Source organism: Geospiza fortis, unplaced genomic scaffold, assembly GCF_000277835.1.
Source record: "Geospiza fortis unplaced genomic scaffold, GeoFor_1.0 scaffold131, whole genome shotgun sequence".
NCBI lineage: Eukaryota > Metazoa > Chordata > Aves > Passeriformes > Thraupidae > Geospiza > Geospiza fortis.
In genome coordinates, this window is record NW_005054391.1 from 342,748 (window position 1) to 349,692 (window position 6,945).

General features: G+C 45.9%; 1 protein-coding gene across 1 annotated transcript in view; it reads left to right on the forward strand.

Annotated features, from left to right (window-relative positions):
* TMEM45A (transmembrane protein 45A) overlaps window positions 1–6,945 on the forward strand; it is a 23,469-nt gene continuing 16,524 nt past the window's right edge. The window contains exon 1 of the mRNA XM_005425599.2: window positions 1–40. The gene's annotated coding sequence lies outside the window, so the exon portion shown is untranslated. The remainder of the gene's footprint in view (window positions 41–6,945) is intronic.

A 6,945-nucleotide genomic window follows, 5' to 3' on the forward strand; every position in this document is an offset into this window, starting at 1 on the left:
GGAAGGGGGAGAAGGGGCTGCGAGGGAGGGCGCGGCGCAGGTAAGGGCAGCCCGGCGGCCCCGATCCCCGGCCGGGGTGGCGGCGGGACGGGGCAGGGCGGGGGGATATCGGATCTTGCCGGCTGAAAGAACAAATACTCCATGTTTGCCTCCACTCGCTCCACGGGGGCACTTCTGAGGTAACCAGCGCGGACGGGACGTTTAAATGAGCAATGGCTTTCGCCGAGGCTGCCGGTGATGAAATGCGAGCGTGGCCCTTGCAGCAGCCGGGGCGTTCTGCCCCTTGTCCAGGGGATTCGCAGCCGAGGTTCGGGATGGTTAAACAAAGGGGAGATTAAGTGTTCGGCTTAGTTCTAACTTTACTACGTGGTTTTTTCCCCTCTCCCTCCCTCTTGGATGTGTCAAGTGGAGATATATATCCAAACTTGAATTTACAGGCAAAATTTAAAGAATTTAAATGTACTTCACGGCTTCCTACTCTATGAAAGAAACCCTAAAATTATCTTAGCCTCTTTATTTTATTTCAAAAGGGAATAACCCTCAGAAAAACACTTTCCATCCCTGGATATGTTCCATATTGTTTCAACTTTTCCATCGATAAATCATATTTTGCTCTAATAACAATACTTGACATGGTATAAAAAAATATTATCTTTTTGATAAAGGGCTTTCTGAAGAGTTTGGGAACTGAAGTACTTAAGACCAAAGTATTTCTGCTTTTTACTTTTTGAACCAAGTGTTTGATTACTACCATGCATTTGCATACTTAGGACTTGTGATTTCTCCTCTACGTATAACTTTGTTTGCATCACCTTACATTGCTCTGTCTGGGGAGCTCTTTAAATTATGGCACAACTTGTTCTCCAAGTCACTGCAAGTACTTTGTAAAAAGAATGTTTCCAATATCCATTTTAGATGCAAATTCATCATTGACTCTGGAGTTACCTTTCAGAAGTTTGCTCACATGTCTTTTGCAGCTTTTCAGGGTTGCTTGTGTGGCTTTTTCTGTATTTTTCTCTTTACAAATGAAGCTGGGCAAACCAAACAGATTTCTCTCCACAGTTATGGAAACTGTGGGTAGAAATAACTGCTGGAGAAGAAAACTCAAAAGAACCTTGAGTGGCTGGGATAATTATGCCTGTGTTTAGACAAACTGCTGTTTACTCTCTTCTTGCACAAAAATCTGCCTGTAAAGATCATTTGAGTCAGTGCTGCAGATGGCCAGTGCAGCAGGGCAAAAATGGGCTCCTTGTTTTCAGCCTCAAGAGGTGCATGAACCAAGACTTCTCAGTGCTGGAACTTTTGTCAACTGGCTCCTTTTTCTTACACGTGACCAAACACACTCATGCTCACTTGCAGTTGGCAGGAGTAGTAATTTTGACTGTCTCTTCCAAGCTCCAAGCAAGACAAGCTCCTAAACCCAGGAATTACAAATAATTTGACATTGGTTTTGAAATACCTTTGCTTTCAGTAGAGTGACTCTCTGCAGGGGCAGTTTTATCCCATCATGCAGCATCAGCCAGATCTTGGGTCCTGGTGCTGCTTTTGGCTCCAGAAGGTAAAAAGGAGACTTAAGTCCCTGTTATCAATTTATGCCTAAATCAGGGCCTGCTAGAACACTTAATGCTATCTGAGCAACACTCCTAAAACTCCTGCTCCAAATCACCTTGCACTTGAGACATTTCTAAGGCAAATTGTGTAGCATCTGTAATGCCAGTGGTTTTGGAAGAGGATCTTGCTGGGTCTGCTCCCTCTGTTAATTGTGTTGTTGGAGGGGTTGCAGGAGCTGAAGCTGCTGCTGCTGTATCATGGAGGACTCTTCAATTTCTGCTAATGTTGCATTAGCACAAACTGATTCCAGAGTAATAAGTTTGAGATGGTCCTGTAAAATGGAACTGCACCTCTCAAGATTTTTGTCTCTTCTAGCTGAACAAAGCCAGCCAGCCATTTCTCCCAGCTAGCAGCAGTGTTGCAGACTGCCTTGCCAACACTCCCATTTATTCATTAGTGCTTCTCTTTCTGGTTTTCATCCCCACAGCTTTCTGCTGTTGATAGTGTGTTCCCCCAGGCTATAGCTGGTAGAGACAGTGCATTTGGCTCCCCTTGGAGAAACAGAGTTATCAGGTAGCCTGAGACAGACAGACAAGACTGCAGAGAAAACTTCAAGGTACAAAGGCAGGTTAGCCAGGGCAAAGCTCTAGGTGCAAACCCCACCTGCTCTGTTGCACAGCTTTGTGGAAATTACTGATAAGAAAATTTTAATATATTTTTCTTACCACAGCAGAATGCTGTAAGCCCCAAGCACTCATAGAATTGGTTACAATCTTCAAATCCATAAAATTTAAACATTTACTTTTAATCACTTTGTTTGCAATGAGGGCTCACACTACCTAACTGTACTGCAAAGACAAATGGGCTGGCTGAAGATGGAGACACTCTTTTTAGTAGGGCTTGATGATAGGACAATGGGGTTTTAAACTAAAAGAGGGTCTATTTAGATTAGATATAAGAAAGAATTTTTTTTGTGAGGAGGATGGTGAGACACTGGCACTGGTTGCCCAGACAGGTGGAATGGTTCCTTCCAACACAAACTATCTATAACTCTTTCAGAAGGTTATGAACACTTAATGGAATAACTTCAGAAAGCAGAGATTCATGAACAAGTGGCTGGCTCTCTATGGGATGAAACAGAAAATGAAGCACAGTGTCACAGCAGAAGCCAATATTCTGGACATGTGTCCCATGTTTCCATCCTTCTCCCTTGCAGGGGACAGGAAAAGTTCAACTCTTACAAGTGTCACCTGCTTGTTGCCCAAGTATGAGCTGGTATGAGCTTTACATTAGGAAGCTGAGTCTCTTTGTAGTTTTTCAGTAAGAAAAACAAGTTCTTCCTATTAAAACCATCAAGGACTTAATAATGACCTCACATTTGTTGATATGAGCTCCCTTCTCATTTTTGTCAACTGGAGACTGTCCTTAAGATGAAAGCTTACTGACGCACACAGCATAGATGACAATTCTGCTTCCCATATTTTGTTAGTGTTTGGTGATTCCTTAAAACAGGGTCTTCTTTGTAATCGAGTTTCTCATTCAAAGGCTCCAGTCACCCCAATATCTGGTCCTGTACATAATGAAGAGAAATTCTGTGCCTTTTCTGCACAGTCACCAGTAGTTATTGTAAGGGAGAAACCCTTGCAACCAAAGAATTATAACTCTTTGGGGTCAGCAAGCCCTGTACTCCACACCTTGATGCCTTCACACCTCCTCTGCCTCCTCTGCAGCTACCTGGAAGAGGCTGTAGCTAGGGGTGGGTCTGCCTCTTCTCCCAAGCAAGTAGGGACAGGATGGAAGGGCAAAGTCTTAAGCTGTGCCTGGAGAGGTTTCAGGTGGCCATTAGGAAGAATTTCCTCACAGAAGGGATGATTAGACATTGGATTGGACCACAAAGGGAGGTGGTGGAGTCACTGTCCCTGGAGGTGTTGCAGGACAGGCTGGCTGTGCCAGGCAGTGCCCCGTGGTGTAGCTGGCAGGGTGGTGACTAAAGGCTGGACTCAGTGATGTGAGAGGTGCTTTCCAAGCTAATTGATTCTGCGGTTCTGCGACCTGTCCTCCTCTAAGCAGAGAGCTCTCTTTCAGATATGGCTTCTTTGCTGGTGGAAAACATTCATTGAAGACCTCTCAAACATAAAGTTTTCTCAGTAGACTCCCCCATTTTTTTGGGTTGCATCTTCTTGTCTTCAAGAAGTGTTTGGAGACATAAATAACAATTGCAGTGACTTCTAAGAGTCTGTAAAAAACTTTGTAAGTGCCAAATGCAGGATCTTTCACAGCCCAAGTGGTCATTAGTATTTATTACAAATATTTTCCATAGTCTAGTAGTCCTGTCAGCTTTGCTATTTTATGAGACCATTCCACTGAAACCCCAACTGTACTGTCAAGATGCTGTAGGAGGAGGTCTATAAAAAGGATGCCAACAGAAACCAATGCATATTTTATTTCATTTCCTCTCCAGAGCAGGGCTCTGATCTCTAAATCATCAGTTGATACATCCAACTTTTGCTCTTTTGACATTTTCCTAGCCTAGTGTTATAAATGATCAAATCAGTAGCCAAATTTACAGAAAAAAATTAATAAAAATTTATTAGATTGATAACAAAAACAGAATTTTGAAAAACCACCACAGCCAAGACAGCGTCAGCCCCGGGTGCAGGCGCTGGGTGAACCAGGGTTCGACTGACAAAGTGACAGCGTTTCCCCAGGAGTTCACCCCGAGTGCTTCAAGCAACTAGCTTATATACAGTTTATTCTGCCTGAGGCAGGGGTGACCACGAACGTTCTTTTGTGTCTCTTCACATGTAGAGCTGGATCCATACATGTGCAGGAGCAGACAAAGGCGAGTCCGGAGATCCAGACGAATGTCTGAGCATCCAGGCAGAGTCTGTATTCGTATGTAGTAGAGTGATACCAGTTCAGATATAATCATGTCAGGCGCAGATCTTGTGAGTAGCTGAGACATTCCAGCCCTCACCAGCCGAAAGTTTAGATGCAATCTACCCAGGTGCAGCTGCCAGGGAAGTCGACAATCATGGCCCAGGATGGTCCCATTCATACATCAACAGGCCTGATGTTATCTTAAATGCTGTCCGGGAACTAGTTGAATAGAAATAAGACTCTGCTCCCAGCATGAGTGGTCAAAAGACATAACCTTGGAGTTTCACAATATTTATACACATATATAGCATGAATTATATCTACCATATACTACACTTAGGAAGCCTTTTCCCTCCTAGGAAGCAAAGAACATGCAAGTGAACACAAGTGGAAAGACAAAGAGGAGTCAGAGATTACACCCTACAGAACTAGCGTTTGTGGCAAAGCCATGGAGCAATCTTCCTAGGGGCTGAAATAAACACAGGCAGAAGATCGTTCTCCTCTTTAAAGCCTTTATTAAAAGTGATCAGCTCGGGCTCACACCGCTGCTGCTCCCAGGAGTGACTGGGAGGAGGAAGAGAGGAGCTGTGTCTGCTGGTCTGTGGGCAGAGCTGGGGGTTCCATCCTACCGGCAGCATTGGGAAATTCCCTTGCTTCTTGGGTCAATATTCAAGGCCCTCTGTCTAGCCAACATCTTTAGGTTAGGGTGAGGGGTGAAAAGGGTCTTAGCGGATACTAGGTTCTGTTCCTCATGTCTAGACATCACTTTGATTCATCAATTTTGTGTTGGCCCATTGTTTTCAGCAGTTTTTGGCTAGGTTTGGTGAGGGGTTTCTCCCATTGCATGCTGGATCCAATGGCATTTGCATGCTAACTCCAAGGCCTCCTCCTCTTCACCATCTGGGTGCCATCCTCCAGGAAGCAGCAGGGCAACACCCGGCTAAGGGGGAATTCTTAACCATCTAGGACAGGTAGTTAACGAAAATGACAGGTGATTACAATAACCAACAGTTAGAACTCCACCCTGGCAGCAACTGGCCCAACCTGTGAACTCTGCAACCTTTTAAAAAATGGGCAGCTGTTCTGCTCCTAACAGTGGCAGTGTAACCTCAGCTGGACCATGGAACTCCAGGAATAGCTAGAGTCCTGCAGAGGTTGTTCGTTGAAGAGACTTGGGCTGTTTTAAAGAACAGAGGTGATCCTCCCCCACCAGTCTGCCCTGGTGAGGCCCCATCTGGGGTGCTGTGTCCAGTTCTGGGCTCCTGAGTTCAAGGAAGACAAGGAATTACTGAAGAGGGTCCAGCAGAGGGCTACAAGGAAGATAGGAGGCTGGAGCATCTTTCTTCAGAGAAACAGCTGAGGGAGCTGGGCCTGTTCAGCCTGAAGAAGAGACAGCTGAGAGGGAACCCCATCCAGGTATCCTAAGGGCTGGTGTCAAGAGGATGGTGCCAGAATCTTGTCAGTGGTGGCTGGTGACAGGACAAGGGACAATGGGCACAAACTGAAACACAGGAAGTTCCACCTGAACATGATGAAAAACTTCTTCCTGTGCAGGTGGCCAAGCACTGGAACAGGTTGTCCAGAGGGGTTGTGGATTCTCCCCCACTGGAAATATTCAAGAACTTTCTGGATGCAATCCTGGGCAACCTGCTCTAGATAAACCCCTTTAGCAGGGGGGTTGGACTAGATGAGCTGCAGAAGTCCCTTCCATCAGTAACCATTCTGTAATTTCATGATTTTGTGATTCTGTAATAGAAGGAATTGACTTCAAAAGGAGATGAGCACATAGAGGAATGTCACTAGCCAGCAAAACTTGGGTTAAAACAGGGGAGCACTAAGATCTTCAGCTGAGCCCAGCTCAGGGTGGCCTGGACAGGGAAGATGGTCTCAGATGTTAGTGAAGAGCAGCAGGAGGATGTCACAGCGTGTCCCTCCTTACGCTCTCTCTCTGGCAGCACTCTGCCTCTGCCACACAGAGTCAAAACCTGCCAGGCTGGGTGGAGCTGCAGCACCTCAGCTGGAGGGCAGCAGCCTGCTGTGACCCTCTGTGGAGAAGGGAGCTGCTGCCCTGCCTGGGGGACCCCTGAGGGGCACCCCAATGTGGCATTGAAGGGGCTGTGACGGCTGGAGCCAAACCTGGTCCCACCACAGGCAGCACTGCTGTACCTGCAGCAGTTTCCTGACATTCCACCCTTCATTTCAGCCACTGCTAGGAAATACCAGGGTTTATGACCAATACAGGAACTAGGAATCTTTCCTAGGAAAAAATGACTCTCATGTGTCCCATGCACTTACCAGGTTTACTTTTTGTGTGTGTAAGTTTTTTGAACTTGTGGTGCTCAGAGAAAGGCTCCAGTTTGGCAGTCCTGGAGACTAAAAATTTCATATCCCCAGAGGAGCAGCTGCTCAGATATCAAGAGCCAATGGTGAGATTGTTATGCAGTACTTGTTGTCCCCGGGTAACCCCTGGAGATAGCCTGCTCATCTGTGGGAGCAGAAACAGCCAGCAGATGT